The sequence below is a fragment of the Mirounga angustirostris genome, unplaced genomic scaffold (genome assembly GCF_029215605.1).
Source record: "Mirounga angustirostris isolate CCGP_5_RB_7025 unplaced genomic scaffold, mMirAng1.0.hap1 SCAF_5, whole genome shotgun sequence".
In the NCBI taxonomy this organism is placed as follows: domain Eukaryota; kingdom Metazoa; phylum Chordata; class Mammalia; order Carnivora; family Phocidae; genus Mirounga; species Mirounga angustirostris.
Window position 1 is genome coordinate 56653303 of NW_026991713.1, and position 27851 is coordinate 56681153.

General features: G+C 39.7%; 1 long non-coding RNA gene across 2 annotated transcripts in view; it reads left to right on the forward strand.

Annotated features, from left to right (window-relative positions):
• LOC123843573 (uncharacterized) overlaps nucleotides 1-27851 on the forward strand; it is a 34863-nt gene that overhangs the window by 4075 nt on the left and 2937 nt on the right. The gene's annotated exons all lie outside the window — the stretch shown is intronic.

Consider the following 27851-nt stretch of genomic DNA (forward strand, 5'->3'; position numbering starts at 1 on the left):
TAGGAAGGGAAAAATGAAGGAGGGGAAATCAGAGGGGGAGACAAACCGTGAGAGACTATGGATTCTGAGAAACAAACTGAGGGTTTTAGAGGGGAGGAGGGATGGGGGGATGGATTAGCCCAGTGATGGGCATTAAGGAGGGCACGTATTGCATGGAGCACTGGGTGTTATATTCAAACAATGAATCATGGAACACTACATCAAAAACTAATGATATAATGTATGATGACTAACATAAAACAAAATTAATAAAAGAATTAATAAAAAAAGATGTTGAGTTTTGAGAAATCTGTGTAATTTATCAAGGCAAAAGGGTTCAGGAAATGTAAGACAGGAGTTTGGGAAGAGAGGATGAAACAGAAGTTAAAGATGTAAGATTTGGGGCACCTGGGTGGCTCACTCATTAAGCGTCTGCCTTCAGCTCAGGTCATGATCCCAGGGTCCCGGGATCGAGCCCCACATCGGGCTCCCTGCTCCATGGAAAGCCTGCTTCTCCCTCTCCCATTCCCCCTGCTTGTGTTCCCTCTCTCGCTGTGTCTCTGTCAAATAAATAAATTAAAAAAAAAAAAAGATGTAAGATTCATTCTCTCAAAGTTTTATTAAACATATATCACAATATGTATTTATTTCTTAAGACTATACATTCTATGAGGGCAGAAACCACACACGTTTTTTTCACCACTTACCCAGCACCTAGCACAATAAATGGTAGGTGCAGAATGTATGTTGAATAAACAAATGAATAAATACAGCGTGTGCTTCACAGTACACAAGGCACAGGGTTGAATTAGAAAATGTTCTCAAAGAAGTTTATAGGCTAGAAAGTAAGTCAAGTCTTATATATAACCTAATCTGTTTGAAATTAGTACCATTAAAATAAAGGTACCATGGAATTCAGAAGAGAAAGAATTTTTTTTTAAGATTTTATTTATTTATTTGATAGAGAGAGACAGCGACAGCAGGAACACAAGCAGGGGGAGTGGGAGAGGGAGAAGCAGGCTCCCCGCCGAGCAGGGAGCCGGATGCGGGGCTGGATGCGGGGCTGGATGTGGGGCTCGATGTGGGGCTCGATGTGGGGCTCGATCCCAGGACCCTGGGATCATGACCTGAGCCGAAGGCAGACACTTAACAACTGAGCCACCCAGGAGCCCCAAGAGAAAGAATTTTTTAAGAGAAGTTATGCTAGGCTTGATAATGGATAGTTAAGATTGGATCATGCAGATGTTGGGAGGAACTGGTCAAAAGCATCTAAGTTAAAGGTGCATACGTTTCTTCTGAAAGTAGAGAAGTGGTTGAGACTGCCAAGATAGTGAATAGAGAAACAGTTTGAAGCCAGAACCTTGACAATCACCCAAATGTAAAGAAGGTAAAGAAGAACCAACAAAGTAAACAGAGAAGAAATCATTAGAAAACTAAGAGAAGCATCAGGAGAGTAAGTTACATAGAAACTAAAAATCCATGTTTCAAGAAAGAGAGGTCAATCAGTATTGTCAAATACTACAGAGACAGTGGGCCATCAAGAAAGAGGATGTAAGACCATTAGATCAGTGATTAAGGAAATCACTGATGACTTTCAACTAAACAATTTCTTTACAGCTGACCAATGAATAAGAGAAGAGGAGCATAAAAGACCACTAGAATTAAGAGACTTTTGATTTGCTGAGGGAGGAAGGGAATGGAGTTACTTAGGAGCAGGGGGGAAAACTAGAAGAGGAAAGGATTAGGTTGCAAAAAAGGATAAATTCATAAAGCAAGATTTTAGAGGATCTAAACAGTAATGAGAACATGTCTTGTCATTTGTCAAGAATCACCATTATAATTCTAACAAGTATTACTCAATAACAAAGATAATATTTTAATTTTCCCTACTTGGTCACCTCATTTCTTTTTACCCTTATGACCCCAAAGTAATTTTGAAATACTGAAAAATAGTATTAGAACTTTAACTTAGTAATATTTCTTAATGCTTCATGAAAATCCTCTTTTTATAAGTATATAGGTATTATAGGACATAACTCCTGCATTTTTTTTTTTAAGATTTTTTATTTATTTGCGAGAGAGAGAATGAGAGAGAGCATGAGAGGGAGGAGGGTCAGAGGGAGAAGCAGACTCCCTGCCGAGCAGAGAGCCCGATGTGGGACTTGATCCTAGGACTCCAGGATCATGACCTGAGCTGAAGGCAGTCGCTTAACCAACTGAGCCACCCAGGCGCCCTAACTCCTGCATTTTTTGTTACTCCACATCCCTTCAAGAAACCACTCCTCCCCAACTGTAGCTTGTGTGGTTCAAGTGGGGTTGATTCCCAAATCGCCACCCAGCCCCCACTCCTATACTTGATCCCAGATCTGGCCAATGAGAACCATCACTGATACTTTCACTTGCACTATAAGAAAAAAGACTTTCTCTGACATTGCAGGAGCTAACGACCATGTAAGCATGGAGCAGATAGGCCACCTTTGCCACCACATGGAGGCTTGTGTAAAATTAAAGCTAAAAAGGCCAACCTGGAAGATAGAAACCAAATCCTGATGATGTTATTTAGCCCAGCGGTCCAGATATGCCTCAAGACTAGTTTGACCACTGGATTTTTCAGTTCAATGAGCCAATAAACTCTCTTTAATGCTTAAACTTGGGTTTTATCTGGACTTCTGCCATTTACTACTCGAAACAACGTAATACAGGTGTACTTCATTAAGCCAACATTATTTCTGTTTCTTCTATGCCTTTATTTTTTTTTAAGGTTTGATTTATTTATTTGACAGAGAGCATGAGCAGGGGGACCGGCAGGCAGAGGGAGAGGGAGAAGCAGGCTTCCCATTGAGCACGGAGCCCAATGTGGGGCTCGGATCCCAGGATTTTGGGATCACAACCTGATCCGAAGGCAGACACTTAACTGACTGAGCCACCCAGGGGCCCCTCTATGCCTTATTTTAAATTTGTTACTCTAGAATGTACTCTGTAATGTATTCCACAGTTCTCACTAAATCCACAAGTTTAGTACAATCCCAATCTTAATCCCAATCGTATTTTAAGAGCTTTTTGTTGTTGTTTGCCTGTTTTGGAACTAGGCAGAATTACTCATGGAGAGGAAAAAAAAAAAAAACATTAAAATACCAAGAAAAATAGGGGGGAGGCACCTGGGTGGCTCAGACGGTTAAATGTCTGCCTTCGGCTCAGGGCGTGATCCGGGGGTCCTAGGGTCAAGCCCCGCATCGGGCTCCCTGCTCAGCGGGAGTCTGCTTCTCCCTCTCCCTCTGCCTGCTGCTTCCCCTGCTTGTACACTCTCTCTGTCAAAAATGAATAAAATCTTTAAAAAAAGAAAAAGAAAAGGGAATATAATCAGATACTGAAACTATTTCAAAGCAAGAATAATAAACATCGGGTGGTAATAGAGTATGACTAAGCAGTCATAGAACAGAATCTAAAGCCTGAGTATACATATTTAATACATTTTCCATATTTAATATATGGTAGATCAAGACATGGTTAATTCAATAAAGTATTTAATATTTTAAGGTCGATGAGCCAGATTTGGGGGGAAAAATAATCAGATCTCTAACCCAAATGGATTCATGACTTAAATGTGAAAATTGAAGCCAAATTGATTCTCAGTATATATTGGTTGGTGTAAAATTGATACAATCTTTAGCAATATCTGCTAAATTTTTAAATATTAATACCTTTTGACACAGCTTTTCAATTCTAGGAATTTATCCTAGAGAAACAAAATATATGTGTAAAGATACGTATGATAATAGAGCACTGGAATATCAAAAATAGTATACACGTGTGGAACAATTAAGTTATGGAAAATCTGTACCGTGCAACCTCAAAGAGGCAATATCACAACCAAGGAGGTGAAAATTGGTTCTTGGAGGGGCGGTGGGGGTGGGGAGATAAAAAAACCCTTATTTTTTACATATAAAGCACAAATATGCACAAAGTACATAGATACACAGTTTATATGTAGTATTGAAGTTTCATGGAAGGGATGATTAAGAAAAAAAAGGTCTAGGGCGCCTGGGTGGCTCAGTCGTTAGGCGTTTACCTTCAGCTCAGGTCATGATCCCAGGGTCCCGGGATCGAGCCCCGCATCGGGCTCCCTGCTCCGCGGGAAGCCTGCTTCTCCCTCTCCCACTCCCCCTGCTTGTGTTCCCTCTCTCGCTGTGTCTCTCTCTGTCAAATAAATAAAATCTTTAAAAAAAAAAAAAAAAGAAAAGAAATGTCTAAACAGGCTTCTTGGGACGATAATAGAAAAAAGACTGAGAAAAACTGATCTATACAATTCATTACAATGCAAATGTTAAAAAGAATGAGGTAGATGTACATTGACAAAAGGGGATGCCCAAGATGCATAATGTTTTAAAAAAAAAAACAAGTGTAGATAGCCTTGTGTGAAGAGGAGCTTCTTTTTTTTTTTTTTAAGATTTTATTTATTTATTTGAGAGAGAGAGAATGAGAGACAGAGCATGAGAGGTAGGAGGGTCAGAGGGAGAAGCAGACTCCCCGCCAAGCAGGGAGCCCGATGCGGGACTCGATCCCGGGACCCCAGGATCATGACCTGAGCCGAAGGCAGTTGCTCAACCGACTGAGCCACCCAGGCGCCCTGAAGAGGAGCTTCTTAAACATGACTCCAAAGCCCAATACTATTAAGGTTTAATAGTACACAAAATTAAAGATTACTGCATGGAAAAAAACCCTACCCACCCACTCCCTTCCACACACACAAACACACACACACATGCACACATTGTAATTAAAGTTGAAACAACAACAAGCCAAGAGAAAATATTTGCAAAATACATGACAAAACTATATGCCATTAATATACAAAGAGTTCTTACATGTCAATGAAAAGGTTTAACACCCTATCAAACACACCTGGTAAATACCACAAACAAGCAAATCACACATACACACACACCCCAAATAAGCATGTGAAAATATTTTTATTCTTGCTAGTTAAGAAATACAAATAATCCCAACAATGAGATAATGTGTTTTCATTGGATTAGCCAGGTTTACAAAGGTTGGTGTTAGCAGAGATATGAGATAGGGCTCTGTCCGAGTATAAATAGATTTAGCCCTTCTGAAGTACAGTTTGGCAACATGTATCAAAACGTTAAATATGAATACTTTTGAATCAGCAGTGATATTTCTAGGAATATATCCAAAGGTGATCATCAGATAGACCAGAAAAGATGCATGTGTAAGAATGCTCATTATAATATTGGTTAAAAACTGGAACTAACTTAAAATTTTATATAAGTAAGAGTCTAAATGTACTTTTGAATGAAAAGAGCTTGTTACAAAGCATCATGTTCTTTGTAATGCTATTTATATAAGTTATGTATAAGTACACATAGAAACTATTTTTTAAAAGTTCATGGAAATTTCTGTGGAATTTCAAGTGAGTTTCAAGCTTATGCAAAAATGAGAGAATAGTATGAATTCCTATGTACCCCTCTTCTTAGCTTTAACTCATATCCAATCTTATTTCATCTATATTCTCACCCACTCCCTCACTTGACCCAATTTTTGAGGTAAATCCAAAACATTTTATCTGTAAATAGTTTAATATATACCTCTAACAGATAAGGATGATTCTGAAACAATCTCAATGCCATTGTCATACCTAAAAAAAACTCCTAACAATTCATTTATGAAATCAATTATATCCAATCAGTGTTCAATTTTTTTACTCTTATACATTGTTTTACAGTTAGATTGAGGTCCATACATTACAATTCATTCATATATTTCCCAAGCTATAGGTCTTTCTCCCTTCCTTCCTCCATCCCTCTCTTTATTTCTCTATCTCTCTCTACCACCCCCCTTCACTCTCCCAATTTGCTTGGGTAAGTGATTGGGTTGTTTGAGCTTAGGAGTTTTGAAAGTAGACCTGACCCTAACATTTACAGACCTGGAACAACAGTACAAATAGAGTCCCAAATACCATGCATCTAAATACTTAAATGCTATCACTCCAGCTAACAGTTTAATATGCTCTGCAGTCCTGTCTTGACAAATAAACCCTCTTAATGACTTGGAAGGCCAAGTTAAAATTCAGAATCCTCAGACTCTTAAAGTTCCTCACTGGATTGTGTTTGCACAGAACTGGCACATGACCCACAGGCTGGCCCATTCTCTTTCCACCCCTGCCTGGCTCCATCACCTTCTCAAGGACACCCCCACCCACATGTCCAAGCTCAATCTACACCCTCTGCAAACACCCACCACTGGCTGCACAGTCCAAACTTGGGAAGGTAAACCAAAGAACAGGCCCATGCAAGTCCTGAAAGCAGGCATAGTTGGCATAGACTGGGAAGCCCAAAACATAGTCTGGAAGGGAAGACATTAACTTTAGGTAAGGTGTGTCCCCTGAGAAGCCCACGGGCTTCTCACCCCATCTGGGGCAGTACAGCTAGAGGAGGGTCAGAGCAGGGGCCCCTTGCCTGGATCTAAGGACCATACCGCAATAAAGTTCCCCATAGTCTGGGTTTTGCTGATCACATCCCCAAGATGTTATTAAATATGGTTCTTTGTTCCCTCTGTTTCCTGTAAATGGATACATAAATCGAGCACAATCAGATTCAGGTTCAGTGGTTTTGGCAAGAATAGTTTATATGTGAGCGTTGTGTACATTCATCAGGAGGCACATAAAATCTGGTCTTTCTTTTTCATTAGAGTATAATTAAGATAAAATGCACAAATCTTAACTGTTCAGTTCAATTAGTTTTAATAATTACGTACACCCATCTAGCTTACTCCCAAAAAAAGATAATTTCCATAACCCCAGAAAGTTTTCTCATGAGTCTTTACAGTTAGTTCCCCTCCAACCACTGAGCCTGGGGCTATCATGAATAAGGCTGCTATAAACATTGTCTTGCAGGCATTTTCATTCTTCTGGGTGAATACTTAGGAATGAAAATGATTGCTTAAAAGAAACCACCAAACAATTCTTCAAAGTGGTTTACCAGTTTACCTGTCCAGCAACAACGTATGAAAGTTCCGGTTGCTTTTTGTGCTGTTAGCAACTGTTGACTATCATTACCTAGACACATTAATTAGGGTTTACAAAATAGTGTTATTCTAGCATTTATTCATTGGCTGAAATGCTTCTATAAAGAGAAAATTCCCTTCAAATGCATTTGGTTTCCCTGAAATACAGTTCATAGAGAAAAGTCAGGATTAATGCTTAATTCTTTATTTACTAATTTTCAAAATAATGAATTCTCCCACACCCATCGAAGACTAACAGTGAGAAGGGTTTTTTTCAGAATTATTATAAACTCATGAATTTAAATATATTTGATGTGCTAAATCCATTTCAATTATTATCTTTACTGATGCTCAAATTGTCCTATCTTTAGCCAGTGGGAATCTCTTCAGATTAGCTTTCACACAATGCTCTAAGTATTTGATAACTTCCTTCCCTTCTAAATGACAAGTTGTTTCAGACTCATCTTCAACATTTCCTGCAGCAGACCTGGAATCAGCCATTTCTCCAAGGAATCCTGGTTCTTTTTAATGGGAAATGGTATTTTAGAGGCCACAATCTGGTAGGGTGTTTATTGCTAGTGGGTATTCATGGTTTCTAGACCTTTACAATGGGTGGAGCTAAGAAATGTTGTTGTTGTTGTTGTTGCTGTTTGAAGATTTTATTTATTTGAGAGAGAAAGAGAGAGAAAGCGCATGCATGAGCTAGGGGAGGCACAGAGGGAAAAGGAGAATCAGACTCCCCGCTGAGCAGGGAGGCCGATGCAGGGCTCCATCCCAGGACCCCGGGATCATGACCTGAGCCGAAGGCAGACGCTTAACCGACTGAGCCACCCAGGAGCCCTGAAATGTGTTGTTGTTTTAAAGATGTAACACATATGTCCAATTGAAAGTCAGGACTACCCTCATCAGTCTCACATCTGCATCTCCTTTTCCCCATGCTTAAAATCCACATAATTATTCATTTGCTTTATAAGACCATGTACAAATAACAGTCTCAGAATACAAACTTGACTACAACCACAATATGATTACTGAAAACAGTTTGGGGTTTTTGTTGTTGTTGGGGTAGGGGGGCCTTTCCATAAGTCTTTTTGTTATTAAGGTATATTTCAATAGGGATGTATAGTCTATCACTGAGTTTTAAAGTCACTTGGAAAGGTTCCACATGTGTGGTTATGCCAGCAACTCAAAACATAGATTAATTTGTTTAATCTTGATTGCAATTTTTGGAGATTGCATTTTCAATGTAGCTTTGCTTTATAACTAATATAAAATATTTACATGGTTCTAAAGTTAAGTCTATAAAACAAGAGCTCTCAGAGAAAAATCTAGCTTCTACCCCTGTCCTGTCTGTGCTATCCTTCCCTCACTATATAAATAACCATTTATTTTTATTATTTATCCTTCCATTTATATATATATATAAACAATTATAATCTTTTAAAACAAATGATAGCATACTATGCACTCAATTCACTCTTTAAAGTGTACAATTTAGGGGTGCCTGAGTGGCTCAGTCGTTTGAGCAACTGACTCTTGATTTCAGCTCAGGTCATGATCTCAGGATTGTGATCTCAGGGTCGTGGGATCAAGCCCCGCGTCAGTCTCCGTGCTGAGGGCAGAGTCTGCTTGGAACTGCCTGTCTCCCTCTCCTTCCCACCCACACACTCGCTCATGCTCACTCTCTCTAATAAATACATCTTTTAAAAATATATAGTATACAATTTAATGATTTTTAGTATATTCACAAAATTATGCACCATGACTACAAGTTTAGACCATTTTAATAACCCCAAAACACCCTTCATGCCTTAGTCACCCCCTCTCAATCCCCCAATTCTCCCTAGCCTTAGGCAATCACTAATCTACTTTCTGTCCCTATAGTATAAATTTGCCTGTTCTGAATATTTCATATAAATGGAATCATACAATATGCGGTCTTTGAATCTGTCTTTTTTTATTTACCAAATGTTTTCAAAGTTCGTTCATGTTGTGTGTGTACTGGTACTTCATCACTTTCTATTGCTAAATATATTCCTTTATATGGGTGTACCACATGTTATTTATCCATTTATCAGTTGATGAATGTTTGGGTTGTTTCCACTTTTTGGCTATTGTGAATTATGCTGTTGTGAACATTTGTGTAGCGTAGAAGTACTTACGCTTTCATTTCTCTTGAGTGGAATAGCTGGGTCATATGGTATCTCCATGTTTAACATCTAGAGGAACTGTCAAACTGTTTTCCAAAGGAGCTTGCACTATTTTACATCCCGCCTCCCCAACTTTGTGGCTTCCAATTTCTCCACATTCTTGTCACCACTTGTTATTGTCCATCCTTTTTATAATAGCTATCTTAGTGGGAGTGAAGTGATATCTCATTGTGGGTTTGATTTGCATTTCCCTAATACTAATGATGTAGAGCGTCTTTCCATGTGCTTATTGGCCATTTGTATATCTTCTTTGGAGAAATGTCTGTTCAAATCTTTCACCCATATATCGACTGGGTTATTTATCTTGCAGTTGTTATTATAAGAATTTTTTTTATATGTTCTGGATACAAGTCCCTTATCAACGTGTGATTATTTGAACATGTTCTCTCCCATTCTGCTTTCTTTTCATTGTCTTTTTTTTTAAGATTTTATTTATTTGTCAGAGAGAGAGAGAGAGCACAAGCAGGCGAAGCAGCAGGAAGAGGGAGAGGGAGAAGCAGGCTCCCCGCTGAGCAGGGAGCCCGATGCGGGGCTCGATCCCAGGGCCCTGGGATCAGGACCTGAGCCAAAGTCAGACGCTTAACGACTGAGCCACCCAGGCACTACTTATTTTCATTTTCCTCATGGTGTCCTTTTTTGGTTGAAGTCTAATCTACCTTATTCTTTCTTCTGTTGCTACGCTTTTGGCATCATGTCTGAGAAGGTTTTACCTAACCCAAGGCCACAAAGACTTATTCTGTTATTTTATTCTAAAACTTTTATAATTTCAGTTCTTACAGTTAGGTCTGTGATTCATATTTATGAATTTTATGTATGTAGGAGTCTACCTTCATCCTTTTGGATGTGAATATCCAGTTGTCCTAGTGCTATTTGTTGATAAAACTATTCTATTTTTTTCCTGATTTAATTGTGTCAGTACCCTTGTTGAAAATCGATTGACCTTCAATGTAATAGTTTTTTTCTGGATTCTCAATTTTATTCCATCGATCTATATATCTGTTCTCATGCCAGTACCACACTGTCTTGATTACCATAACTTTGCAGTAAGTATGAACTCAGGAAGTATGAGTCCTCCAACTTTGTTCTTCTTTTTCAAGATTATTTATTACTCTTATTCCCTTGCATTTCCATATGAACTGTCAATTTCTGAGAGAAAGCCAACTGGGATTTTGATAGGGATTGCATTGAATCTGTAGATCAGTTGGGGAGTATTGTCATCCATCTTAGCAATATTAAATCTTCAATCCATGAGTATTGGATGTCTTTCTATGTACTTATGTCTTCTTTAATTTCTTTCAACAGTATTTTGTAGTTTTTAGAGTATAAGTTTTATACTTTTATTAAATTTATTTCCAAGTATTCTTTTTGATGCTCTTATAAAGGGAACTGTTTTTTTTTTTTTTATTATTTCAAATTCCTCCTCGCTTTTTTTTAAAAGATTTTATTTATTTATTTGAGAGAGAGACAGAGACAGAGGATGAGCAGAGGGGAGGAGGGAGAGGGAGAAGCAGACTCCCCACTGAGCAGGGAGCCCAATGCAGGGACTCAGGGCTCGCTCCCAGGACCCCGGGATCATGACCTGAGCTGAAGGCAGACGCTTAACCAACTGAGCCACCCAGGTGCCCCTCCTCCTTGCTTTTTTAATTTACCAGTAGACCTGAAGTTCACTCCATTGTAGTAAATATACATATTCTTCATTCCTCTTTACAACTGCAATTATTTTCTTAGTTTGTGGTTTAAATTTTTCACAAGTATTATATATCTGTATAATGGACAAGGATGTGGCAGTGTATCCAGTATCAGACCCTCTTTTCCCTTCTTCCATTCTAAAGGAAAAATTTATGTGTTTAGGTTTCTGTGTCCAACTGCATTGTGACACCTCCTCCTTAGCCTTAAGAGGATCAATCTTGATCAGTGTAAGTCAGTTGGGATAACTGCCATTTCCTTTGCCAACTCTGCCAATGAGATGCCAAGGGGAAGTCTGCTGAATGTCTTTTGTGAAAGTTATTCCTTGCTCTTAGGAAGGAACAAAAGGTAGGGACAGTTCATTTTCTTTCTCCGGGTCTTGTCAACCCCTGAAGCTGTGGCAGCTTTCATTACTCCAGAGGAAAAGCCTACATGCTGAGGATGACAGAACAAAAACATGAAAGGAACCTGGGTCCTTGATGAGGTCACTGAGGACATGCCCTATCTCCATTTTATTGTTACATAAGATAGCAAATGTTTAAACGATTTTGAACTGGATTTTCTATTACTTTCAGCCAAGAGTATCACGACTGATAAAAGCACATTCCTGACTCAAGAGTAGCCAATCCCTAGGCTGACTAGTTGGACGCAGAAAAGTGTAAGGTATCACTCAATCACACTGATGCCACGCATAAAGCTAAGGCCCACACATTTCTGCTTAAATCCATAGCCACTCTTCAGCTCTGGTCTCTCTGAGGCCTAATCCCAGTGTGTCTCCTATGTGTAGCGTGCCAGGAAATTTTGTCCCCCTCCTTGCAGTTATCACTTTAGCTTGAGTGTCTCTCTATTTCTTGTAAACAAGTGAGTCTGACTGGAACAATTTGGAAAAGTTAGTATGTTGGAAAATATCCCATTTCCTTAAAAAAAGATATAGACTTTATTACCTTCAGCCTAAAAAGGATAATAAATGCATTATACTACATTTTACTTTTCTAGCTACCCCTATAACAAACTAAAGAAGGAGCCAGAGAAAATCCATTTGATGGGAGAATGTGGGATCAGGCCTCATAACTCCATAGAAATGTCTATAGTATTTTATATTTTTCAAGAAGATATTATAGTCATTTGGAATTTTTCAGTTTTTTATTTGTTTTTGCTGAACTATTTGAGACTTAGTTGCAGAAATTTATGGCCCTCTTTTCTAAGACTTCAACATGTATCTCTTAAGAACAGTGGCATTCTCAGGGTGCCTGGGTAGCTCAGTCGGCTAAGTGGTCTGACTCTTGGTCTCAGCTCAGGTCTTGATCTCAGGGTCATGAGTTCAAGCCCTGCATTGCACTCCATGCTGGGTGTGGAGCCTACTTTTAAAAAAAGGAAAAGAAAAGGAAAAAAAAAAAGAACAATGGCATTCTCTTACCCAAACACAAAGCAATTATAAAAATCAGAAAATTTCATATGTAGACAATGTTATTATCTAATATGCCATCCATACTCAAATTTTGCTAATTTTTGCAATACTATTCTTTTTTTTTAAAAGATTTTATTTATTTATTTGAGAGAGAGAATGAGAGACAAAGAGCACGAGAGGGAAGAGGGTCAGAGGGAGAAGCAGACCCCCTGCTGAGCAGGGAGCCCGATGTGGGACTCCATCCCGGGACTCCAGCCTGAGCCGAAGGCAGTCGTTTAACCAAATGAGCCACCCAGGCGCCTTGCAGTATTATTCTCTAGAGAAATCTTTTTTCCCATTCCAGAACCACATACTTCATGTAGTTATCATGTCCCTTTTCTTTTTTCTTTTCTTTATTTTTTTGTTTGTTTTTTAATAACATCTTTGTGTGGGGTTTTTTCCTTTTTTTTTTTTTAAGTAGGCTCCATGCCTAGCATGGAGCCCGATGCAGGGCTCGAACTCATGACCCTGAGAACAGGACCTGAGCTGAAATCGAGTTGGATGCTTAACCGACTGAGCCACCTAGGCGCCCCTGTTTGTTTGGTTTTTATAACATCATTATCATAGCTCTTTAGTCTCTTTTAATCCATTCCTCAACCTTTCTTTATCTTTCATGACAGCAACATTTTTGAAGAGTACAGGACCACTGTTTTGTTCCCATCGCTTCTTCAGGAGTCAATTCAGATTATACATTTGGGGCAGAAACACTACACAAGCAATCTATGTCCATCACTTCAAGAGACGCCTCAACTTGTATCATTTGTGATGATGTTTTCAATCTTGATCTCTCAGAGGAAGTGGTTTCAGCTAGATTTGTCTTGTTTTTCTGTTTCTATTTAATAAATAACTGTAGACATATACTTTGAGACCATATAAATATGCTGTTCCGCAGTAAATTTTCTACAACAAACTTTTAGCACCCACTGATGATTCTTGTCTAGATTATTAGTATGCTAAATGCATAAATGGTGATTTTCTAACTCTTATCATTCCTCCTATGTTTATTACTTGGCATTCTACCATAAAGAGCCTTCCTTCTCGTCATTCTCTCCTGCATCCCTTCCATTTTGTCCCCTCTCTCCTGTAGGCAAATTTAATTAGTTTTTGGTTTATTCTTCCAGGGTATATTTTTGTAAAAAATGAGCAGATACATGTATATTATTTCCCCTTATTTCTTACCCAAAAGGTAACATACTATATACTCTTCTGCTCTTTGCTTTTTTCTTTGAGCAGTAAATCCTGAAAATCACTCCATAAAAGCTGCCTAGTACTTTATTATGTGTGTATTACTCTATTATGGGTATTTGGTGTGTCTCCTTTGTATACATATTTAGATTATCTCCTACATTTTGCAATTACAAATATACTGCCATATATAATCCGCATGTATAGTTTTGTATTGTTGGAGATGTTTCTTCAGGATAAGTTCCTGCAGAATTTGGTCAAATGGTAAATTTATAGGCAGTTTTCTTAGATACTGCCGAAGTCCCTTCTACAGAGATTATATCATTTTGCATTCATCCCAGCAATAGATGAGAATGCCTGTTTTTCCACTGCCTAACCAACAGAATTCACAGTGGTTTTTAAACCACTGGTGATACTCATTTTTTTAAAAAATACAATCATAGGGGCACCTGGGTGGCTCAGTTGGTTAAGCGTCTGCCTTTAGCTCAGGTCATGAGCCAGGATCGAGTCCCGCATCGGGCTCCTTCCTCAGCGGGGAGCCTGCCTCTCCCTTTCCCTCTCCCTCTGCTGTTCCCCCTGCTTGTGCTTGCTCTCTCTATGTCAAATGAACAAATAAAATCTTTAATAAAAAATAATTGCATCATAACCACCATATATATCCTGAAATTGATGCTTTTCCCAAAAGAATTGTAGGTGGAAGTCCATAGAACTATAAGCACCCCTTACATTTATGGGTTTCATTATGTGGATTTTCTATTTGGACTTTGCTGCCCTCCCCCCTTTTTTTGGCAGCTATGCTTTGGAACAATGTGTTTGGTGGAACCTGAAAAAAGCATGGTGCATGCCTAAAACCTGCAGCTGGTCTGGTTGTCACCCAGCAGCAGGCCACAGCAGAATATTATGCCCTGAGGATAGCCAAACCCGTGCCCACACACCTCTGTCCTTATCATTGTCTCAAAGACTGGTGTGGTGCTCATCTTCCCTGCAGTGTGTATCTTCGTGTCATTCACGTGTTTTCATCCTATAAGAAAATAATTTTCTGCTTTGGGAAGCTTTAGCACAAAGAAACAAGGAAAGGTTAAACTATGAGTGTGAAACTAAACATCAGCAAGAGATGTATGCACAAAGAAGACAGCAGATACCAGATGTTTCTTGGGTCAGACCAAGTGCATGCTGCAAATCGCGAGGCTCAAGGACGTTGCGTGAATAGAGGGCACATGCCCTTAGCCCTCACTTTGTTCTTACCATCCTCAGAGTCCCAGGCAGGAAAAAGCACATCTGTCAGTGGACAAAGATTGTGTAACCAGCCACAACGCTGGTCTTTAAAGGAGTCAGGCAGCTCACCAATGTCTTCGTCTTGCGCCTCCTCAAAGCCCACTCGCCTGGCTGGCTGTCAAGGACAGGCCTCCAAGCCACTGACCTATGGCGGGTGGAAGATTCCAACACTTCATCTGACCGTGTTTCCCCACTTATGCCGTACCTCCACTGTCTTTCCTCTGCTCTTTCTCTTACCCTTCACCCCTCCTTCCCTTCATCCGCGAGCACTTCGTGGTCCTCTCCCTGCCAGCCTGACAGAGGCTGCGTGGCCTATTAGAAACCGCAAGGGCTTTGGACTAAAAAAGGGTAGTTTTGCCTCTTGGCTCTGTAGTAATGAGCTTTCTGACCTCGGACACATTATTATGAGACTTCTAGGTCTCTATTTCCTCATCTGTAAATGCGGAAAATAAGATCTACTTTGTAAAGTTGTTGTAGGATTAATAATGATGGTTTTAGTGTCTGACACATTAGTAGCTCAATAAATACTAACTAGTACATAAAACCCCATGTAAGGAAGGCCAGAAAGGCGTCTGTATTCTTTGTTTTCTTTCCATCTTCTAACCTGTGCTTCCTCACTTTATTTTTTATTTTTTTAAAGATTTTATCTTTTTATTTGACAGTGAGAGAGGGAACACAAGCAGGGGGAGTGGGAGAGGGAGAAGCAGGCCTCCCGCAGAGCAGGGAGCCCGATGTGGGCTCGATCCCAGGACCTGGGATCATGACCTGAGCTGAAGGCAGACGCTTGACTGAGCCACCCAGGCGTCCCGCTTCCTCACTTTAAAAAGTAAATGATTTGGACGCCTGGGTGGCTCAGTCGGTTAAGCGTCTGCCTTCAGCTCAGGTCATGGTCCCAGGCTCCTGGGATCGAGTCCCACATCGGGCTCCTTGCTCAGCAGGGAACATGCTTCTCCCTCTCTCTCCCTCTGCTTGTCCTCTCTCTGTCAAATAAATAAAATCTTTAAAAAAAAAAAGTAAATGATTTTAGAGAAGTCTTTTCCAATACTGAAATTCTATTTTTAATGGGAAAAAATAGTCATGTATATTAAAGGCCTATTATGTACAAAGAAGGTCACATACAATTTCTTTGGGTCAACCAGATAAATGAAAATCTAAAAAAAATAATCTTTAGATTTTCTTTTTCTTCCCATATTATTGCCGGTGGTGTCACTGTGTATAGATCAAAGGGAAGAGCAAGTGACAATCATTCCTGTGCTCACACTAGTCATGTGTGGCCACTAAGAACTTGAAATGTGACTAGTCCCAGGTTGTGCTATAAGTGTACTCTCCACACTAGATTTCTAAGACTTAATTTGACAAAAAAAGAAAAAAATGGAATATATGTCATCGGCATTTTTATATTGATTACATGTTGAAATAGTATTTTAGATAGATTATATAAAATATATTATTAAACTTAATTTCACCTTTTCTTTTTACCTTTTTTGATGTGGCTATTGGAATTTCCTAAGTGGTTCCCATTAGATTTCCATCGGACAGGCAGGACTGCTCTAAACAAATGAGAAGCCTACATAACATTAATAATGTCACTAACTTATAGTAAGTTTAATTTACTAAGGAATATGGGGATTTTTTTTCCTGTGCATATTCTCTGGGGAGTAAAATCAATACCCATTCTTAGTGACTTTCACATTTTAATTTTTTGGAGTGATCCTCAAATCACTCAATATCACTAGCTATCTGGTGAAGACTGACTGTCATACTCAATAGTGTGGCCTCATTTCAAGGAGCCCATCAGTAAAAGATCAGGCTGAGATGATTCATTCAGCTTTGCTATCTAGGAAATTCATTCATTAAAACTGAATTAGCTCAGTGCAATCCAGCTAAGTGCTCCCCCAGGTTCTGGGATAGCCTTTGGTGGGAGATGACGAAGCTATCCCTAGGAAGCCTCTTTTTGCCCTGCTCGTCTCCTGTGAACATTATCATCTGCAAAGGGTTTTCACCTGGGTCCATAAGATGTGCTTTGGGGCATCCATGAACCACTTGAAATTGTATTCAGTTTTGTGTGTATATTAATTGTTCTAGAGAGAAGATCTGTAGCTCTCATCAGGTTCTCAAAGGGGTCTATGACTGCCAAAAAGTAAAGGACCACAGACATAAGAAATTAAGTAGTGCCCTACCTGCTGTATTAGCTTCCTAATGCGGCAGTAACAGATGGACCATAAACTTAATGAACTTAAAACTCATGTATTATCTTACAGCTCTGTGGGTCAGAAGTCTGACACGGTCTCACCAATGTGTGGGCAGGGATGCATCCCCTTCTGAGGGCTTGGGAGGCAACTTGTTTCCTTGCTCATTCAGGCTGTTGGAAGAATTCTGTTTCTTGCGGTTGTAGAACTCAGGTCCCCACGTCCTTGCTGGCTGCCATCCGAGTGCTGCTCCCCGCTTCTAGAGGCCGCCCACATTCCTTGGCTCTTGGCCCCCTTCCTGTGTCTTCAAAGCCAAGGTTTGAGTCCCTCTCAAGCTTCAAGTCTCCCCGCCTCTTCTTCATTCACATCTCTCTGACTCATTTTCCTGCCTCTCTCTTCCACATTTAGAGGTTCATGTGATTACGATGTGATTACATTAAACCCGTCTGGATAATCCAGGATAATCTCCCTATGTTAATGTTCATAACTTTAATTCCCTCTGCAAAGTCTTTTTTCACTATATGATTTAACATACTCACAGATGTCAGGGATTAGGTGGCCACTATCCTACCTACCACTTTTCCACCCACATCTGTGCATCTTACTCTATTCTGAGCATAGAGAAGGTGAGGCTGGTGACTAGCTCCTGTGCAAGGTGTCCCTCAGCAAAAAGTGTGGGAGGCCATATTTGTCCCCAACAGCTTCCTCGGTCTTCCTTTTGTTACTCATCAGTGAAGTGCCACCCACACCCCCGACTTAAACACTCAATGTACTTGGGCCCCAGCAGCACCCCACTTCTACTCGGGCCAGACTGTGATCTCCATCTCTCTACCTTTTGTCCTTTTTAAAAAAAAAATTAAGTCACACAGTTACCATCTGGAAGAGATCTAATAAAATAAGTCACTCTAAATTGCTAAAGTCTGATAGGCAATAACCCATCTCTAATAACATTAGATATATTTGCAAATTTTATTAAAACTTATAGAAAATGTGTTACTACATTTCTGTGAATTGCAAGTAAGCGGTGTCCAAGGCTTACTAAATTCGTCTGCTCACACATGTCTTCTGTTTTCTTAACATCATCAATCAACTCCATTCACTAGGTTTTATCATGAAGACTATCATTCATCCCTCTCCCTTCTAAGAGGTTCACCTTTTGTGCCAGACCTTCAGCGCCAGCCAGCTCACAGGTCTCTTAAGAGAGTATCAGTCTATCATTAAACGTACAGACACGCAGGGAAGGAGGTTACACTACAGAGGAAAAGGTTAGGCTTTTTAGACCTAAACCACCTTCAACTGTCCCCTTTGTAAAGGCAATCTGCCCTAGATATTTCCTCATAGCATCCTTGTCTTTTAGAGAAATAACCAAATGTAAAACTGTTTTTAGAATAATTGTCTTCATCAGTGTAGGTGATTTTTTTTTATATTTAGTTTAAAACAAGATTTAGCAGCCAATCTAGAAAGTTATGGAAAAAAAAGTTATTCAGATAATGAACCCTGGCTTGCTTACAAGCTCCCTCTCTATTCTTCTCTCTCCCTCTCCCTCTGTCTCTCTCTCTCTCCCTCAGGTACACAAACGACCATTTCTTCTATGTGTTTGCAATAAAGAAAATTAAAAGAGTAAAACTGTTGCTAATAGACTGTTTCATTTTCAAAACTCAGAGTTTTCAGGTATCCCTTTCATTAAACCATCTCCATGACCCTGGAGACAAGATGGCGGGGCCTCTTCGGCACAACACCTACTCATCTACTAGAGCTCACCATAGTGGAAAGGGGGACATCACACTTTAACACGGCAGTTTTGATGTGGGGCTTTTTTTTTTTTTACAAGATCTGAAAAATAAAACATCATTTCTCCCCACACTCTGCCCCCACTCCCTTCAGTTTTTATCCTCAGGTAATGTGTAGAATCCTTCTTCCAAACCTTATATCTCAACTCTGATCTGTACCACATCACTCACCCCACACCCTAGTCACCTCCAAAGGTGATTCACAGGGAGGCTAACAAAGCTGCAGGCTCTGGACCCTCGCTTGCAGGCCTCTGGGAGTTGCTAGAAGTTGTAGAGGTATCTTGGGGGGGGGAGGCGAAGCCAGGTTCCAATTAGAAAGGATTTGTGTGTGAAATTCTGGAAAATTGCCTAAAAATATATCAGAAGAAAGCATTCTGAATCTCCAAAGCATCAAGAGTTGGTTGTGATTTATTTTCTCATCCCAAATAGGTATCTAAATGGGCAATTTTTTAGATAATTTTGCATGCTTTTTTCTTAAAGGACCCCCAAATTGTAAACACTTCAGCCCCACAAAACCTGGTTCTGCCTCTGCTCACCTCATCACAGTTCCTAATGGCATCCCCAGGTCTCAACCCACTCTTCATTCTTAACCCCCACCCCATGATCAAGTGGGATTTATTCCAGGGAGGCGAGAATGGTTCAACATCTGTTAATCAATGTGATATACCACATTAAAAAATGAAGGATAAAAATCATATGATCATCCCAACAGATCCAGAAAAAGCATTTGAAAAAATTCAAATAAAAGTTTTATTCATGATAAAAACTCTTAACCAAGTGGGTATAGAGGTCATGAACTTCAACATAATAAAGGCTACCTATGCGAAGCCCACAGCTAACATTATACTCAATGGTGAAAAGGTGAAACCTCTTCCCCAAGATCAGAAACAAGACAAAGATGCCCCTCTTGCCACTTTTATTCAACATAGTACTGGTAGTCCTAGCTAAGCAATTAGGAAAGAAAAAGAAATAAAAGTCATCCAAATCGGAAAGGAAAAAGTAAAATTAATCTCTATTTGAGGGTGACATGATGATATTCTATATAGAAAACCCTAAAGACTCCAAAAAAACCTGTTAGAACTAATAAACAAATTCAATAAAGTTGCAGAATACAAAATCAATATACAAAAATCAGTTGTGTTTCTATTCACTAATAACAAACTATAAGAAAGAGAAATTAAGAAAAGAATGCCATTTATAATTGCACCAAAAAGAATAAAATACCTATATATAAGTTTAACCAAAAAGATGAAAGGTCTGAATGCTGAAAACTATAAGACACCAACGAAAGAAATTAAAGAAGAAACAAATAAATGGAAAGCTATTTCATGCTTATGGATTGGAAGAATATTGTTAAAATGTCTGTACTACCCAAAGCAATCTACAGATTCAATGCAATCTCTATCAAAATTCTGATGGCCTTTTTCACAGAATTAGAAAAAAACACTAAAATTTGTATGGAACCACAAAAGACCCTGAATGGCCAAAGCAATCTTGAAAAAGAAGAACAAACCTGAAGGTATCATACTTCCTGGTTTCAAGCCATAGTACAAAGTACCTAGTAACCAAAACAGTATGGTATTGGCAAAAAAGCAGACACATAGATCAATGGGATAGACTAGAGAATCCAGAAAGAAACTCATGCACACAAGGTCAAGTAATTTATGACAAAAGAACCAAGAATATACAATGGGGAAAGGATTTTCAATAAATGGTGTTGGGAAAACTGGATGGTCACATGCCAAAGAATGAAACTGGACCACTTTCTTACACCATACACAAAAATCAATTCAAAATGGACTTAAAACGAGTGTAAAACCTGAAGCTACAAAACTCCTGAAAAAAAGCATAGAGGGTACACTCCTTGACATCAGTTTCGGCAATGATTTCTTTCGATTTGACAATAAAAGGAAGGACAACAAAAGCAAAAATAATCCAAATGGGATCACATCGAATGAAAAACTTCTGCAAAGGAAGCCATCAACAAAATAAAAAGGCATCCCATGGAAGGAGAGAAAATATTTGCAAACCATATATATCTAATAAGGGGTCGATACCCAAAATATATAAAGAGTTCATACGACTGAGTAGCAAAATAATTTTTTTATTAAAATATGGGCAGAGAAACTGAATAGACATTTTTCCAGGGAAGATATATGAATGGCCAACAAGTACAAGAAAAGATGCTCAATAGCACTCATCATCAGGAAAATACAAATCAAAACCACAATGAGATATCACCTCACACCTGTTAGAAAGGCTATCATCAAAAATACAAGAACAAGTGTTGAGGATGTTGAGTAAAGGGAACACTTGTGCACTGCTGGTGAGAATGTAAAGTGGTGCATCCACTGTGGAAAACAGTATGGAAGTTCCCCAAAAAATTAAAAATAGAACTACTATGTGATCCAGCAAGTCCACTTGTGGGTATATATCTGAAGGAAACAAAATCACGATCTCAAAGAAATATTTGCACCCCCATGTTCATTGCAGCATTATTCACAATAGCCAAGTCATGGAAACAACCTAAGTATCGTGGATGGATGGATGAATGGATAAAGAAATTGTGATACACATACAAACACACATGCATGTACACACACACACACACAGTGGAATATTATGTAGCCACAAAAACAAGAAAATCCTGTTATTTGCAACACCATGGGTGGACCCTGAAGGCATTATACAAGTGAAATAAGACAGAGAAAGACAAATACCGTGTAATCTCACTTATATGTGGAATCTAAAAAAATACCAAACTCATAAAAACAAAGATCAGATTGGTGTTTGCCAGAGGTGGGGGAATGAGGCGTGGGGGAATTAGGCGAAGGTGATCCAAAGGTACAAATTTCCAGTAATAAGATAAATAAGTTCTGGGAATGTAACATACAGCATGGTCGTAGTTAACAATACTGTGTTGTATATTTGAAAGTGGCTAAGAGAGTAGCTCTTAAAAGTTCTTAACACAAGACAGGGCGCCTGGGTGGCTCAGTTGGTTAAGCGACTGCCTTTGGCTCAGGTCATGATCCTGCAGTCCCAGGATCGAGTCCTGCGTCGGGCTCCCTGCTCAGCAGGGAGTCTGCTTCTCCCTCTGACCCTTCCCCCTCTCATGCTCTCTCTCTCTATCTCATTCTCTCTCTCAAATAAATAAATAAAATCTTTAAAAAAAAAAAAGAAGAAAGTTCTCAACACAAGACAAAAAAAAAAATTGTACTGTGGGAGGTGATGAATGTTAACTAGACTTATTGTGGTCATCATTTCATAGCATCTACATATATCAAATCATTATGTTATACACCTTAAACTAATGTAAGTTATATGTCAATTATATTGCAATAGAACTGGAAAAAATAAAAAAAAATACTAAGTAGTACTCAAACCCATTCCTTCCTCAATGTTCCCATTTCTATTGTCTTAGGCATTCGTCACTGTTCACTGAATTATTATAGTAGCCTGCTAATTAGTTCTCTGCCTCCTTCTTACTGCTACCCAAAGTATTTTAAAAACATAAATCTGATCTTGTAACTCTGCTGCTTAAAACCTTCAGTGGCCCTCCAGCTCACCCTCCTTCAGCTCTTACAGCATAACATTCACACTCCTTAGTGTTATGACCTGCCCACCACCTAAGCTCTTCACCCTCCTCTCTCACACTCCCACCACCACCATCATCATCATTCATTCATTCATTCATTCATTCAAGGATTTATGGAGCAACTACTGTGCACCTCACACCATATGCTACAACCATATTTGCAGTACTGGACACCCAATGCAATCCCACCTTCTTGAATGAGCTTTTCAACTGCCTGGGCCTCCCTCTTCTATCTCCACCCTCCCCCAGCCTACCTGTAAAGCTCCCTATTCTGCAAGACACAGATGAGATGCTACCTCCTGTCTTTCAAGCCCTCATGGACTTCCAAGTAGAGGTGGCCATTCTGCATCTCTGTCCTCACAGCATGCATGCTCCTCCACTGTTATTGCACACTACATGGCATTTACTTGTTTATCTGCCTTTACCATTACACTTTTAACCCTTTAAGGACAAGGCTTATACATACCCAGTTCATCTTCGGTCCCTAACAGCACTAGTATAGAGGCTAATAGGAAAAACACAATAAAATTTTGCTGATTAATATCTAAAACATTTCCAGCTTTAAAATTCTGTGATTCTGGCACAGGCTAAAGATCAAAAATTAGTAATTGAGAATATGTCATATATTCACACCCCATTTCACACAAAATTGTAAATTTGGATTTTCTGAGGGCAGCAGGCAGCAACCACAGATACCATGCCAGTGCCAGTATTCTACTAGTTTATCTTTGAGCCCTATCTGCCTTATGGGTGTTAAGTAAACTAACTGTTAACTCACTTCCTTCCTGATTGATCTTTATTTCTGTAATCTTAAAGCAGGGGAAAAGATACCTATGGTGTCATACCACTTCTGGCCACAAGGGGGCAACAAGAAGACCCGATTTGTGTTAAAACCTTCTGGCCACCAGATGGACCCCAAACACCAGTTTAATGGAGGCAAAGATTTAATTTCTATCAGGCGCACTTTAAATTGGATCAGTTTTCCTTTATTCCCTCTTCCTGAAAAGTAAAATCTCACCCACGGGTGACTAGCCCAAAACCTGGAAATTGTCTAGAGCTATAAGTTACTTTGCTTAGCAAGAGGGACTAGAGGAGAAAAGAGAACGACTAAGATTTTTTTTTTTTAATGGTTAGAAAGAGAGGTCCTCTTCAAACCCAAATAAAAGAACCAGCAATTTGATGGTGGATTGAGGATTTAGGTGAATCCAAAGAATTATTATTAATTTTTTTAGGTGTGTTAATGGTGTTTTGTTAAGAAAATAATATAATTAAAAGCAAGACAAACTAACTAAAAGTCCCCCAAAATGTCCTGGGAGATAGATGGGTGGTGAATCCTAATCATGATCATCAAAGTATATTCTTGAAAGCCTGGCACTGTCATCATGGCTCAAACAACCAAATGAAAGTCTTGTGAATGAAGACAGTCCCTGCAGGAGACAGGTTTGCTGGGCCAAGAAAACACTTAAGCTGTGGCCTGCTCCCCGGCCCTTGGTGGATGGGCACGTGGGTTGGGAGTCGCAGGTGGGATGCAGAAAGCAAACCCTCTGAACCTGCTTGGAGGAAGCTGCTTTATCTTGAAGGGCAGCAAATTCAGGAGAAGGATTTTTCATATTGATTCTGGACAGACCTCTGGATTTTATATTCTCCAGGAATGCTTTCAGGCCCTGCCATTAAAGATGGGTGGTAGTTATTTACCCCAAGTAGGAAATTTCCATCAAAAATCATGATTCCGGGGCACCTGAGTGACTCAGTCAGTTAAGCGTCTGCCTTCAGCTCAGGTCATGATCCCACGGTCCTGGGATGGGATCAAGTCCCTCATCGGGCTCCCTGCTCCGCAGAGGGTCTGCTCCTCCCCACCACGGCTCCTGCTCTCTCCTGCTCACTCTCTCTTGCTTGCTCTCTCTCTGAAATAAATAAAATCTTAAAAAAAAAATCATGATTCACACCCAGACAGTATAAAAGACTGCATTAGGGCCATGTGGTACTTTCATTCAGAAGAACTGAGCAGGAGAGGCTGTCCAGGGAACTTCATCCTTGTTTTAATTTTGTAGCCCCCAGAAGAGATCATTCCATGCCCTGCTTTTCTTCTTCATCCACTGGTGCTGTTTCTCCTGTGCTAAAAGAAAACTGTTTGGGGGCACCTGGGTGGCTCAGTTGGTTGAGTGTCTGACTCTTGATTTCGACTCAGGGCATGATCGCAGGGTCCTGAAATCAAGCCCCACAATGGACTCCATACTCAGCACAGAATCTGCTTGAGATTTCTTTTCCCTCAGCCCTTCCCCCTCTCTCTTTGTCTCTCCCTCCCTCTCTAAAATAAATAAATAAATCTTTTAAAAATTTGTAAGGAGGCTGATTATAGGAGGTGTTTTTAACCAAAAAATATGTGTGGGTGCCCAATCATCCACCAAGTGTATGTGACATTCACTGACTCCCCCCATCTAAAGTCACTCCCCATATTACTCGGTCACATTACTTGTATATGTCCTCCATAGTACTTGGGACAATTGGTATTTCATTTGTGGGGGTTTTTTCACTTTTTTTTTTTTTTTTTTAACCTCTCCACTAGACCTTCAGCTCCATGAGGACAAGACCTGGGTCTATTTTGTTCACTCTCAGCTTTTAGCAAAATGGCACAAAGTAGGCATTTAGTGAATAGTTGTTGAATGAAAAAATGAGTGAAGAGAAAGTTTAGTGTCATCCAAATTCTACCAAACACAAGAGTGGGGAAAATAGAATCTTGGCTGGTTTCTATGTTGAACATTCTTTTAGGAGTGAACAGGACTATTAAGACTATTGCTCTTTTTCAGTAGAGTCCAATTATAATTACTGTTCATTTACCTGTGTTCTCCTGGAAGGACTACTTAAGCCAATTACTAGCATTAAAACACAGAAATGTGACATTTCACTGTTGAGATGGCAATCTATTTAAAATATGTCCTAATTTTACTCTCTTGTTAGAAAATTCTGACAAATCTCTTTACCAAGCCCTCTCCTAATTGAGCCTAATCACAGTAGAACCATCAGTATAGTTCAGAGCTGGAATGGGGAGTGAGCTGGTCCCGAGCTGGGTTCCAGCTTGGCCGATTACAGCCATGTGACCTGGACCGGGGTAGCTTTCCAAAGCTTCCTCTTCCCCACCTAACAATGCTTACCTGGGATGGTGCCTGGCTCATGTTAGACCCTCAGAACTATTCAATTCCCCTACTTTCCCCACCAGCCCAGAGGAGCCATACTACCCAAGATATCTTGGACTTACTCATCCAGGCATTAGCAACGTTCAACTTGAGAAACAAGATTATAGGCCACACCACAACTGCCCGGGGCACAACTCAAACTTCCTCTCTGGTCTCCATATTTATTACGCTTCCCCATCAGATGGACACCCACAGGCACACACACACACACTCTCTCTCTCTCTCTCTCTACCTCAGTCCTCCTTACTTAACACAGAACCGCACTGGTTCCCTCCCTGCCACCCCCACAGAGTCTCCAAACACAGCTTTTTACTTTGTTGCTCAATATGGCCAAGTGTTCAAAGGCCGAAGAGGGTAAATGTGTTATACAGTCCAAGGTTCCCCAATTCCGTCATCAACGGGCTGCAGTTAAGGGGTACACATACGGCATACAGCCACATACTTGGCGGAACAGAGGCAAATTTCTTTAACGTTCAGAAACTCCTACAAACTGATCAGGAAAATCAATTAAGAAAAAGTGAACTACCCAATAGAAAAATGAAGAATAAAACCAGCAAAAGAATGCAAAAGGCCAGTACCCCTGTGAAATTATGCTCAGGCTTACTCATAATTAAGACAAATCAAAACAACCAGACACCATTTTCACCTATCAGATTAACAAAAACTAAAATCAATAATACCCAGTGTTGGCAGAAGTGAGAGAAACAGGCAGGTAATCGTGTACTCTACTGACAGAAGGATAAACTGGGCAATTAACAATATTGAAAATTGGAATACAAAATTCAACTACATTAAGTCAACTTCTGTTCATCAAAAGTCATCCATTTAAAAAGTGAAAAAACAATCAGGGCACCTGGCTGGCTCAGCCAGTAAAGCATGGGACTCTTGATCTCAGGGTTGTGAGTTCAAGCCCCACGATGGGTGTGGAGATTACTTAAAAATGGGGTCTTTGAGGGACACCTGGGTGGCTCAGTTGGTTAAAAGTCTGCCTTTGGCTCAGGTCATGGTCCCAGGGATTGAGTCCCACATCAGGCTCCCTGCTCAGTGGGGAGTCTACTTCTCCCTCTACCCCTTACCACCTCATGCACACAACTCTCTCTCTCTCTTTCAAATAAATAAAATCTTTTTTTAAATATGGGCTCTTTGAGAGGCACCTGGGTGGCTCAGTCGGTTAAGCATCTGACTCTTGATTTCAGCTCAGGCCTCAATCTGGTGGGTTCAGGCCCCCGAGTTGGGCTCCATGCTTTGTATGGAGCCTACTAAAAAAAGGGGAGGATCTTTGAAAAAAAAAGTGAAAAGACAATCACATACTGGGAAAAAGATATTATTTAACTCAGACCAGTAAGCACAACATATAATGAAATTCTGTAAGTCAACAAGGAAAGGACAAACACTCCGACAAAAAAAAAAAAAAAATGGGCAAAAGCAATTTACATAAGAGGAAATATGCATAGCCACAAAATATATGAAAAGATGCCCAATTTCACTAGTAACCAGAGAAATGTAAATGAAAACCACAAGTTCACGTCTATCAAATACACAAAAATTAAAAGGTTGGACAATACCAAGTGTTGGTGAGCATGTGGAGTAACTAAAGGCAGGTTTAAGAGTGTAAAACCACTTTGAAGAACAACTTCTAAAATCATCAAAGATTCTCCTATTCCAAGAAACAGCCACTCCCTCCTAGGCAAATAAATACCCTAGAGAAGTCCCCACATACTGACAACAGAGAGATATACACAGGAATATTCATAGTAGGGGCTCCCAGCTAGCTCAGTGGGTAGAGCATGCGACTCTTTATCTCGGGGTTGTAAGTTTGAGCCCCATGTTGGGTGTAGAGATTACTTAAAAATAAATTCCTAAAAAAATGTTCATGGCAGCATTGTTTGTAGCAGAAAAAATTGATTCAACCTTAATGTCCACTAACCAGAAAATGGATACATAAGTATCAACCTTAATGTCCACTAACCAGAAAATGGATACATATATTCATATATATGAAGTTATTTGATACTGAAAAGAAATTAACTCAAAAATGGTATCAAGATGGAAGAATGTCAGAAATATAATAATGAGGAAAAGATGCAAGTCTCAGAAGAATACATACAGCAAAGTACCCTTAATGTACAAGGTAAAAATATTCAAATCATTGCATGAAAATAATAAATACCAATTCAGAATCCTGGCATCCTTTAGGTGGAATGGGAGGGATGACAAGCAGGGCTGTACAAAGGGGCATTTACCTGTGTTGGCAAAGCTGTTTTTTAAGCTCTTTTTA